The following is a 13,030-nucleotide window of genomic DNA, read 5'->3' as shown; positions in this document are numbered from 1 at the left end:
TACTGCCAGTTCTGTTAGGATCATGTTTTTCAATTTTTCTAGTGCTTTTAATACTATACAGCCACATATTTTAGCTAATAAATTAATTGAGTTTAAATTGCATAATACAACCATTGCCTGGATTTTAGACTACATTCTAGCACGACCACAGTTTGTTAGGATTGGTAACAAATATTCTGATACCATTTTAACTAATACTGGAGCACCCCAGGGTACAGTTTTATCCCCTTTTTTTTCACTTTATACTGCTGATTATAGGCATAGTCAGCCATCTTGCTGGGTACAGAAATTCTCTGACGACACTGCTTTAGTGGGTCTACTTAATCAGGGTGATGATCTTGTTTATAGAAGAGAGGTTCAGTCTTTTTACTAACTGGTGTGAATCAAACTTTTTGAAACTGAATGTAGGGAAGACTTGTGATTGATTTCAGAAAGAAAAAAGAGAAGGTCCTTCCAGTTACAATTAATGGTCAGTTGATCGAAATTGTGCAGTCATATACATTTTTAGGTGTCCATTTGGATGAAAAATTAAATTGGAAAGAGAACACCAATGTTGTAATGAAGAAAGCTCAGTCGAGACTGTTCTTTTTGAGAAAACTCAGATCATTCAACATCAGCACAAAGCTCTTAAATGTTTTTTATCAAGGGATTTTAGCTAGTGTTCTTTTTTATGCTGTACTTTGCTGGGGGGGCAGTATATCTGCTGAGGACAAAAATAGAATAAATAAGCTGATAAAGAGAGCTGGTTCAGTTATTGGTCTTAACCCAGATGTATTGGAGGTTATTGTGGAGAAGAGGATAAGTTCAAAATAAAAAATTGTCCTGCTTTTTGAAGGCCATCCATTACACAATTTGTTTAAGGGACTCAGAAGCTCTTTCAGTAAGCGATTGGTTATGCCTCGGTGCTCTAGTGAGCGCATGAGAAGGTCTTTTGTTCCCGCAGCGATCAGATACTTCAACGAACATTGTTAATTACTAAATATTATCCTTGTTTTTTTTATTTTTTATTTTTTATAGGGTTAGTATTTTTATACTTTTGAACTGTGATATTGAATTATTATTTATTTTTTTATTGTGTCTCCTAATCAGGTTTTATAAGTCTTCTAATGCAGAATTATTTATTGTTTGTTAGTTATGTATTGTGATGGCTGTATGGTTGGTGGCAAACCAGTTTCCCTACCGGGATTAATACAGTTGTTCAATTCAATTCAATTCAAGTAGAGTGCACATAAGAGTGCAACAAACAAACTTTCATCCGCCAAGTGCTCAAACAGAAAACAACAAACAAGACTGACAGTAGTGCATGGATGTCTGGACCCGACACTGAAACTGAAGTGTCAGAACCCAGACACCATGCCCTGAACACCCGAGCACACAGCCCAGAGGACAACCCAAAGCCATACATTCACACAAAGGATAAGACAAACAATACATGAGTGTCAGGAACCTGCTGTCACGAATAAACCAAGAATGCAACCAATCAAGGTGAACCTGAACCCTGACAGGCAGGCATAATGGAACCTCTGGCTGAACTGTAGTTTCTTTAGCATTGGTTGGTGTTAACTTAATATGTATGCCTTAGTTTAATACACAAGGGCTCGGTTTCACAGACAGGGCTTAGATTAAACCAGGATAAGGCCTTAGTTTAATTAGGCCTTAGAAAAACACATTAAGGCCTACGGGTGTGCATCTTGAGACTAAACAATGGCACTGACATATTTTAAGATATGACAGTGCAAGTTGTTTTCTGTTAAAACAGCACAATAATGCATTTAATCTGGGACTGTTTAAGACTTGTCTTTGAAACTAGGGGATATAATCATAATTTGATACAAATTGAAACTTAAATTGAAACTGTAAAGAGACCTAACAGGACTGTTCTCAGTCTGACCTCTAGTGTTCAAAATGGGACTGACAATTTTACTCAAACCTGAATTGAAAAGAAAATAATCTACAAATTCTGTTTTATTTTGCATGATCTGTTTGCCTTGGTCTATCTCAAGTAGGATTCCACACCACTGTTAAGGTTCTTATTATAAAAACTGCTCAATCACCAAAATACAACAGAAGTAGAAAAGTACAAATGAACAAATACAGTCGTGGTATTTTTGTTAGCCATCAAATGCTTTCCGTATTGACACACTTAAGCGTGATTTCTTTAATAATAAAACACCACAGTAAAAAAACGAAACAAAAAAACAATCAATGTTTACAGTAACTGAGATGACAACAAAAAAGCATGTGCACCAATTTCTGCATAGCAGCCTTGACCACAACACACCACAGATGTCACAAACTTGTTGGCCTCATCTATCACATTGACCATACAGTAGGCTATTCAAATTTCTTTGAAAGTCCTCAACTAGTCATTAGTCACTTTGTTAGTTGTATTCATTGTTTCGTTTGTTGGTTAAAGGTGCAACATAATCTGCACATTTAATAAAGCGCACAACTGCAGCATTTTCTCTATAGTTATAAAGAGGTCAGTTAACCACTGCTAGATCACCACAGAACCACTGTTTAGAGATTTAAAGACTTTTCAGTTTGACAAACAAGCCATTTGCTCTTGCAAACAGTTGTACAATTATAGAAAACCTTAATATCAAGTGTGCAGGTTTTCAAAGAAAGCTTTCAGCATTTGAAGTATTTGCATTGAATCAACTGGAATAAAAAAAATAAAAAAAATTCAAATACACAAACACACACTGCTTGCAGCACCACACAGAACAGTCACACATTATATTATTATGTCTTTAACTATGTACTTACATTTAGACAAATAGGAACAATTGTTTGATAGAATTTTCTGTTGCAAAACACTTGTGCTGCTATTGATGTGGGATACGGTATAAGGTTAGGGACAGGTTTAGTGGCATGGGTAAATGTTTAAGGGTGGGTAAGGGAAGGGTAATTATAGATGTAATTACAGAAATTAATTACAGATGTATTTATATGCAGATTTTTTTCAAAAATAAGTACAATGTAAAAAACAATTAAGTACACAATAAGTGGATTGTAGATTTTTTTTTTATTATTATTTAGTTGTAAGTACATAATAGTTAAATGCACTTAATATAAAGTGGGACCCACAGAACAGTAAAATAATAATACAAATTGTTATGTTGCTAATAGATACCACAAATACAAATGCAAAATGTGTTCTGACATTTTACACAACAATTTCACTGTCAGTAGTAAGCACAGATTTCAGTGGTGAACTATCAAAAATGTACAACATATACACACTTAACACATATGAACAGCAACAGAAAAAAAAGAAAAAAAATCACTAAAGTTCGGTTTTTGTTGAGGGAACCAGGGTGATGTTAACTTCCGTTTTGGCCAGCAGAAATGCATCATCACTGCAGCGCTCACATTTATTTCTAAGGAAAAACAGAGTTAGCTTATTCACTGCGGCATCATCATGGGTTTTTACCTCTTTACAAATTAGGGGGCCTTTATCTGGTTTTATAATCTGACATCCTTCTGCCCACCTGTGACCTTTTATTTCCTTGAATTATAAGCTGTTTTATTTGCGTAGATGGGCTCTTCTGCAAAACAGAGCAAAAGCAAAATCTGATTAGGTAGTAGCATTTCAAATTATTTTTTCATTTTATATGTACTTTGATTATGCATTTTTAAATAAATACTGTCTTGTCACATGTACTGCATGTTCAGTTTTGGATTTGTTTCACTGTGTTCTGTTCCTTTTTTGCCTGCTTTAGTTCTCTTTGTTTCCCTGGTTGTAAATTAGTTCCCACACCTGTTCCGTTTTATCCTTAATCACATGTATTTAACCCCTGTGCTTTGTTCAGTTCTTTGTCCAGTATCGTCAATGTGGTTGTGTAAAGTTGTTCTCCTGCGATCTCCTGAGTTCTGTTTTAGATTTATTAAAGACTGTTTTTGTTTCTCCACTCCTTCTTCATGTGCTTTATTACACCCACACGTGACACCTAAAGGCAACGCAGTAACTACACCAACATTGGAAGAGAAAAACTCTTTAGAAGTTTTGATAGAGTTGTTGAGTGGGTTTTGATCGAGTTGTCCCACTCAATTTTCAATGAATCTGAGCATCCTGCATATATTTGCTGACCTCATATGTGACCCTGGATCATGAAACCAGTCATAAGTCGCACGGGTATATTTGTGGCAATAGCCAACAATACATTGTATGGGTCAAAATTATTAATTTTTCTTTTATGCCAAAAATCATTAGGATATCAAGTAAAGATCATGTTCCATGAAGATATTTGATAGATTTCCTACCATAAATACTGTAGCCTATATAAAACATTTATTTTTGTTAGTGAATGCAGCACAATCGCGAACATAAATGGACAATTTTAAAGGCGATTTTCTCAATGTTTCGATTGTTTGCACCCTCAGATTTTCAAATAGTTGTATCTCGGTCAAATATTGTCAAAAAAACATGTGACTGGTTTTGTGGTCCAGGGTCACATATGTCACTGGACAGATTATAGACACCCAATTTCGATCATAACAAAATTCTTACAAAATGTGTTATATTTAATTAGATAAAATGAATATAGCTATTGAATGAGTCATATTAACCAAGTTTCTGGATATTACTTTTATGAAGTTTTGTCATTTTGGAGCACTAGTTCACATTGACATTAATTATAAAAGAGGAAAGAAAGATATGTAGGGTTCGTATTACATGAGGGTGAGTAAGTGATGCATTGAAAACATTTGTATTTGAAGTAGTCATATGATTAATATATAAGAAAGAAATAATAAAATACAATAACACTAACCTGAAATGCAACACTTTTTTCTGCATTTAAAGATGAAAATAGCGGCTACAATTAAGAGGATTGCAAGTGCTGAGCACACAGTTATTGCGATCAATGCTGTGCCAGGAACGTGGGTTTCTACTGCGAAAGGAAAATAAAGAAAACAAGATCTGTATGATGTGTGTATATATGTAGCATTTTCCAGTACATTGTAGTCAAGTGGATTTTGTGTCTTGCACAATGCCCAGCATCATTTTAAAAGTATTTATGAATTTGTGAATTTGTAGGTGACCAAGCAAAGTGTGAAAAGGCTGAATCAACATTTTCTTTGTTATATGAGAAGTAACTTTAATCTAATGTTCACATTAAATTAAGTGAATGAAAAGGTACCTGATGGTTTCAGTGTTGTGGTGTAGAGTGTGCTGTTTGGTGGTTCAGTCTTTAAGTCTTCAGCAGAAAAAAACAAATGATCATTACCAAAGAATACACATTCCTTACAGTGTTTCCCAACCCTGCTCCTAAATTTCTCAACCCTGTTTACAATTTAATGTGAACATTCTGTAAGGCAGTGTTTCCCAACCCTGCTCCTGAAGGACCCCCAACACTGCACATTTTCTTCATAGATATCCATATAAGGCTAGATGTCTTAAGGCGGATTCTCGAACGGCATCACCGGCGGCCATCTTGTCACAGGGAAGCTTTCTGGCGAGCTCTGTGGTATCTGAAGTAAGGTGAGTGATCAGCACGAACACAAATCCTCTTATCTCGCTGAAATCGTGATGGATTTACAAACGGTTTGGTTTCTTACAAACGGTTTGGTTTCTTACAAACGTTATTAACGTGGCTATAATTCCGAATGCTTGAACATGTATGTTATAATTATTCATATGTATGCAGTGTCATAACTAGATCTCTGACATTTAACAAACCAAACCGTTTGAAAATCGGTAGAAAATTTAGCCTAACCCTAACCCTAACCCTATGGTTATTTAAAAGTACATGTACCATTAAAACACAATGTTACGAGTGAGCGAGCTCCCTGTGGCAAGATGGCCGCCATGTGCGGACGTCAACCTCCATTGGCCAGCAGCGCAGACGAGACACCTAGCCTTTATTATATGATATCTATGGTTTTCTTTGTCTCCCTAATCAAACACACCTGATTCAACTCATCAGCTCATTAGAAGAAACTCTAGGACCTGAAATGGGTGTGTCAGAAAGAGGAGACTTTAACATTTTACTTACAGAATGCTTACAGAATGCATTGATGATATTGTTATTGACTATAGCTTCTGCCAAAGATTATTACTCTATCATCCTATTGTCTTATTAACTTGAGAAATTACCATTAAGTACTTGAAGAAAAATCTGCTCTGTCTCCATCCTTTGATCATGGAAAATGATGGTGCAAGAGTAGTTCCCAGAGTCTTCATCTTTAATATCTTCAATGTGAAGTGTACCATTCTCCATTATTTGCATCCCAGTCCTCTTGCTGAACATTTTTGAACACTTTTTATTTAGATTGATCCTGGCCAGCAGGATGGTTTGGTTGATTGTGTGGTATTTCCATTCGATCAAATGAATGGTCCCCAATGAAAATTCATGGAGAGGAAATATTGCAGTCTGTCCCTTCCATATGGATGTGTGTATACCTTTTACAAGAGAGATAATCAAGATATTAATCAATTAAAGCAGGCATGTTAATGGCACATATTGCAGTCAAGCCATTCATTTTAGAACAACATTCCTAAATATTTCTTTAATAAAACATTTAACAATGATTGGAGATGGTTTGCTTCAGTATAGAGTTTAAAAAGCTTTTGCACCGGTACATGTTAGGAGTCAATGAGACAACATGTAGCAGTTAGTTAATGAGCGTGGATAGAAACATCTGTGGAAACTTAAAACTGTGGGACAAATCCAGTGGATGCTTGCAAGACTGAAAAATTGTTAAAGACCCCCTGTGGTGAAAATCAAGTTTTTAATGTAGTTTATGTCTATGTGGTGTTGTTATGCTTTAAGACAAACCATGTGCAAATGAATCAGTGAAAAAAGTATTTTCTCCTTAAAACGTCTCAGGTTACTAGACTGTAACCCTGTTCCCTGAAAAAGCAGTAACGAGATGCTGTGAACACCCCAATGCAGGGGTGACAGAGCCTTTGCAGGAGCTGGCCCCAGGTTATGGAACAGATTGCCGTCATCTATCAAAACAGCGTCCACAGTGTCTGAGTTTAGAAGTCTTTTAAAACCTATTAGTACTGTTGTGCGTTTAATGTCTTGTGAATGTTTATTTTTATTTTGGGGATGGATCTAGTACATTTCTTGTACAGCACTTTGGTCAACAAGGTTGTTTTAAATGTGCTTTATAAATAAATTCAATTTGAAACTCGAAACTTTAACATGTGTGGCAAACACGGCAAGAATTTGGCTTAAATAACCTCCGATAATGACATTATCAGACGTCAGGTGTGCTTTCAGGTCACTTTGTCTGAACATCCTGAACACGACCCCAGTACGGCAATGCAGCACTTGACCAGTCCAGAGGTAAAGTCTAAGCAGGATGGCGAAACCGACAGAGCCTGCCAATCCCCAATTCTCTTTAGTGATTAGATAGCCATAAATAAAACCATTTTTAGAGTCAGAAGTTGTACAGAAGCTTGACCGCCACTGACTCTAGTGGTTCAAAGGTGTTGTCGACTAGCCCCTTAAGGACCACAGCTAAGTCCCATGAGGGAACTTTCACTCTGACGGGTGGTCTCAGTCGCCTAGCTCCACGTATGAAGCAGGCGATCAGAGGGTATTTCCCCAGTGAAACCCCATCATTCAAAGCATGGCAAGCCAAAATGGCAGCCACAAACACTCTGAGAGTAGCAGGACATATGCATGTTGACAACCTTTCCTGCAGAAACTTCAGCACTTAAACAATCTAGCAGTGAACTGGGTCTGCATGATGTATAATACACTACCTTTCAAAGACGAGCTATACTTAAGGGTGTACTTTCGTCTAGTGGAGGGAGTCCTACTTAGAATAGTCTCTATTACATCCGCTGGAAGTCCATCATCTCTAAACTGGTCCCCCTCAGGGGCCAAACCTGAAGGTTTAAAGCTCAGGCCGGGGATGGAATATCGTCATCATCAGAGGTTATTTAAGCAAATTCTTGGCGTGTTTGCCAATGTTCACAACCGGTCAAACAAAGATGTTTTCCCATTGTGCTTAAATCAGCGCCGCTTTGAGAGTAGTTTTTGAAAGGGAACTGCAGTGAACCAAAGACAGTCATAAAGGCCGGGACACACCAAGCCAACAGTTGGGCAATATCATTCTTAAGTGTCGGTCGGCTTAGTTTTTTTTTACGCAGTCAGGGTTTTTGGGGCGATTCAGCATATTGAATCGGTGTTGGGCCGATGGGGACAGAGAGAGTACTCTGATTGGCTGTTCAGCTTAGCGAATGAGTCAGTGCACGAGAATAAAAGCAAAAATGATGAAAGCGAACAAAGCCAAGACGGTACAGACAGAAGGCTGGCATAATTTTACATCATCTTACATGAGCATTCAATGCACAAATATGTTCATGATAACATGAGCCGACTGGAATGAAGGAAGTGATCAGCTTGATTGATATTCAAATTGCTAAGCAAGTGCTGCTTTGTTTAAGGTTTGTATATCTGCAGGCCTAGTAACGGTTTTCCTTTTTGAATGACGAAAATAGACTATTGAAATCTGCTGATATAGACAGATATTTACTTGCACACAGGCTCAGAACACACATGCTAGATGACAGTCACCTTTAGCCATTTTGGTGTGGTTAAGCGCAGCCTTTTGGCAGAGACACGGCCAACGAGAGGCAACAACACAGTCAGCTTTCGTCTGCGCTAGCTTTTTGATTGAGGCTTGGTCCCATACTTAATGTTTGATACATACCAAACTACAACGGCAGTAGAGCTTGGTTCACCACGAACCTCCCAGTCTTGGGGTGAATGAGACCGATCACAAGTATAATAGATCCAGAGTTAAGGTCAGTTTGAGAGGCAATCAAGTAAAGTCCAAAGTTCCAAGTTCCAAGTCCAAATCCAGTTGTTCCTGAGATCATCCCTCTGTCCACAGTACTTCCTGTAGTGCCACTGCTATGCTGTGTTTGTGGGCTGCACACACTTCCTCAGAAGCACAGGTGACCACTACAGCTACTCCAAGACTCCTCTTTCCTAAACTCTCTGTTTGCCATCACGGCCAAGAAGGCTCTATTTAGGCGATAGAGGCTGTCCATGAACTCTCTGTGCTCCATGCCATGGACACGGAGGCCGTCCAAGAGAGTTCTATGCTCCAATTCACGGTAATGAAGGTTGTTCATGTGTCTGGTCTGCCATGGCCTCCTGACCAACCAAATCCGCCATGGCAACCTACTACTTTCCTGTGGTGGTTTTTGCCTCCGCCAGCCTCCACCCTGGTGGCCCCCATCGCTGCTGGATCTACCATGGCCACCTGATCCTCCATAGTCTCGTCCACTGCCCCACGACCCGGGTCCACCACTGCTCCATGGTCCAGGCTCTCGTCCTCTTCATGGGCCTGGCCCTCCATCCCTCCCCCTGGTCCAATCCACCACCCTGTTTTGTGCCTTGGGTGGGTGTTTAGCTAAGGATTCTGGAGTGGCCTTTTTTGAGGGGGGAATATGTCCCGTTTGGTTTTGGGTTTTGTGTCATGTTTAGGTTATGTTGTCAAAGTTATGCTCCTGGTTTTGACATCTGTGTCACACTCCGATAAGTCAGTAATTATGACCGCCGCTAGCGTAGCTAGCCGGTCATATAGGGATTGTCAAATTATTATTATTTTTTTTTTTTCGTCACCTTACTGAATTTTTCGTCAACGATACCAGGGACACCGAAGCACCGGGGAACATGAAATTTGGTGGGCATGTAGCCCCACTAGACTTCTAAGGAAAAATTTCGTTTGGTCCCCGGGGGCCACTCCCCCCCCGCGCTGGGCCCCCCCAAACCCCCAAAAATGCAGTTTTTCCTAAATAACTACCTGAACCGTGGCACCGAGGATGAAGACATTTTTATGGCATGTTGGTCTACTAGACTTTTACGGAAAAATTTCATTTGGTCCCTGGGGGCCACTTCCCCCCCCCGCGCTGGGGCCCCCTTAAATTTTTCGTCAACGATACCAGGGACACCGAAACACCGGGGAACATGAAATTTGGTGGGCATGTAGCCCCACTAGACTTCTAAGGAAAAATTTCGTTTGGTCCCCGGGGGCCACTCCCCCCCCGTGCTGGGCCCCCCCAAACCCCCAAAAATTCAGTTTTTCCTAAATAACTACCTGAACCGTGGCACCGAGGATGAAGAAATTTTTATCGTATGTTGGTCTACTAGACTTTTACGGAAAAATTTCGTTTGGTCCCCGGGGGCCACTTCCCCCCCCGCGCTGGGGCCCCCTTAAATTTTTCGTCAACGATACCAGGGACACCGAAACACCGGGGAACATGAAATTTGGTGGGCATGTAGCCCCACTAGACTTCTAAGGAAAAATTTCGTTTGGTCCCCAGGGGCCACTCCCCCCCCGCGCTGGGCCCCCCCAAACCCAAAAAAATGCAGTTTTTCCTAAATAACTACCTGAACCGTGGCACCGAGGATGAAGAAATTTTTATGGTATGTTGGTCTACTAGACTTTTACGGAAAAATTTCGTTTGGTCCGCGGGGGCCACTTCCCCCCCCGCGCTGGGGCCCCCGTAAATTTTTCGTCAACGATACCAGGGACACCGAAACACCGGGGAACATGAAATTTGGTGGGCATGTAGCCCCACTACACTTCTACGGAAAAATTTCGTTTGGTCCCCGGGGGCCACTCCACCCCCGCGCTGGGCCCCCCCAAACCCAAAAAAATGCCGTTTTTCCTAAATAACTACCTGAACCGTGGCACCGAGGATGAAGACATTTTTATGGTATGTTGGTCTCCTAGACTTTTACGGAAAAATTTCGTTTGGTCCCCGGGGCCACTTCCCCCCCCCGCGCTGGGGCCCCCGTAAATTTTTCGTCAACGATTCTACGGAAAAATTGGTCAGAATAACTACCTGAACCGTGGCACCGAGGATGAAGACATTTTTATGGCACATCAACCTAGCCCATAATCACTCATTTGTGATTTGTGCCCCTCCCATAAAAAATGAAAATGCAATATTATTCTGCTTTAATCGCCCCTATCTTCAGTGGAGATGTTCAGAACTGCACCATATTTCATGTGTATGATTAACTTGACAACCTCTGGGGGTATCCTCTGCTAAGTTTTGTAGAATTTCATCCATGGGGGGGTATAAAATAAATTCATTTATGTGCACATTTAGTGACTGTACACTCATCGGCCTGTAGATGGTGCTGTTGAGCGAAGGGTTGCTGGTTTAGGATGATACTGTCACACACACACATGCAGGAATACAAACAAACGCAAGCATGCACACACACTGACATCCACACGCACAGACACACACCCATACACACACATACAAATCCACATGCACAGACACACACACACACAAACACACACGCGCACACATGTACGCACACATACATACACGCACAGACACACACACACACACACACAGACACACACATACACAAATACACACACATACACACACACACACACACACACACACACACACACACACACACACACACACACACAGACAGACATGCACATACTATTACTTTTTTTAGGTATATACATAAACACGCAATACAGCCAAATTACTCCACGTCATTTATTTTTGTGGAAAGCCAGTGCAGGCCTGAGCGGCGGTCATATTTTGTACCGCGATGCGGTACATCTAGTTAAAACCCAAATATTTATTATTATATAAATATATATAATATATTATTATTATTATATATATATATGCCTTTCAAGGTATCTTAAAGGCAGTCATAACCCAGCTAACAGTTCATGGAATATTTTTTCAGATTTAAAAAATAAATAAAAATACTTGTTTCAGAACGTTCAGAGAACATTAAAAAGTAATGTTCCTATAATGTCTGCAAAATGATACAATAAGAATGTTTCTGTCACATTATGTTCAGCCTAGTTTCTTTATCATGGACTTTTAGTTTGTTTTCATGTTCAGCATGTGTTACTTTGTTCAATTTTCTCGCTCTTCATCATCATTAGTTAACATGTGTCAGCTGTGTTCCATTAATCATCCTCATTTGTGTTTGCTATATAAGTTGGTCCCTCACATTCAGTCTCTGTCTGATCACAGTTATGTGTATGTGTGTGTTGCTCAACCTGTTTGCCTGTCTTCTGAATTGTAATAAAATCTTTGTATTGGATATTATATATTCTTTGTCTGCCTTCCTGCTTTCACCTATAAAGATTGATTATTGTTTAATTGTTTGGAAAATAAATCACATTTAGTACTACTTAACAGCATCCTATTATAGTAAAAATAATACTTTGTGTTCTGAATAAAGATTAATGTTAAGAAAACCCTATGAGTTAACCGCCACTGACTCTAGTGGCTGACTCAATTCAGCAATTGGTTCATAAAACAGATTGACAGGCAGTCATAAAACAATATTTAATGTTTAACCATAACCCAACTTAAAAATAATATACATAAGGTTATAACTCTCACCCAAAGTAAGCTGCAAGAGAGTAAACAAGATGATGCTCTGATAATTTTTCATCCCCTCTGAAATCCACCATAAAGAAACGTGTCTGATATCAAGGCTAAAATTGCAGACTTGCTGTCTTGAAGCTGTCTTGCTCTGTGTTCTACTTTTGTAACATCCTGATGGCAGAAAGTGCTACAAAGTGGAGGTGGTTTTACTGGATAACCTGCCTTTGATGCATTCTTGGTGGTCTCATACTGCTTATCTGATCGCAATAAAAAAAAAAGTAAAAAAATAATGTGCTTCATTGAGCTTAAGGCATACACTTATAAGCAGATTGCAAAAAAAGGCAATAATATTTTTAAATATTATAAAGCAACTTATGGTCAACAACAGAAAGCAGATCATGTTAAGAGAGTAAGCTATTATTTGTATGTATGGTGTGGTCTTAAAGGAAATGCTTAACTTCCTGTAGCTAACAAGCATCAACTGTCAGAAACCAAACATCCCAGGTCACACTTTGAACACACTTAGATAATATGATGATTAATTGTGTTATTAGCATTTAAACATGCATGTATGTGAACATACATACATACATATAAAGAGGAATTAACAACAATTCATAGATAGTTTTGAGGAACTTGTTTTCCAACACATCTAAATGAAAGAATATA

At 39.2% G+C, this 13,030-nt stretch overlaps 1 long non-coding RNA gene across 1 annotated transcript; it reads right to left on the bottom strand.

The window, feature by feature from the left end:
- Positions 1 to 3,029: 3,029 nt before the first annotated feature.
- Positions 3,030 to 12,722, bottom strand: LOC309503177. Its single transcript, XR_014207533.1, has 6 exons — positions 12,377 to 12,722; positions 6,101 to 6,406; positions 5,145 to 5,201; positions 4,776 to 4,895; positions 3,495 to 3,551; positions 3,030 to 3,383 (listed from the first exon to the last, which is right to left on the bottom strand). It is a non-coding gene; the product is annotated as an uncharacterized lncRNA (long non-coding RNA).
- Between the last annotated feature and the right edge of the window lie 308 nt (positions 12,723 to 13,030).

Source organism: Leuciscus leuciscus, assembly GCF_965113295.1.
Source record: "Leuciscus leuciscus genome assembly, chromosome: 7".
Lineage (NCBI taxonomy): Eukaryota > Metazoa > Chordata > Actinopteri > Cypriniformes > Leuciscidae > Leuciscus > Leuciscus leuciscus.
Note: the sequence above shows the minus strand (reverse complement) of the source record. Positions and strands in the feature narration are given on the sequence as shown.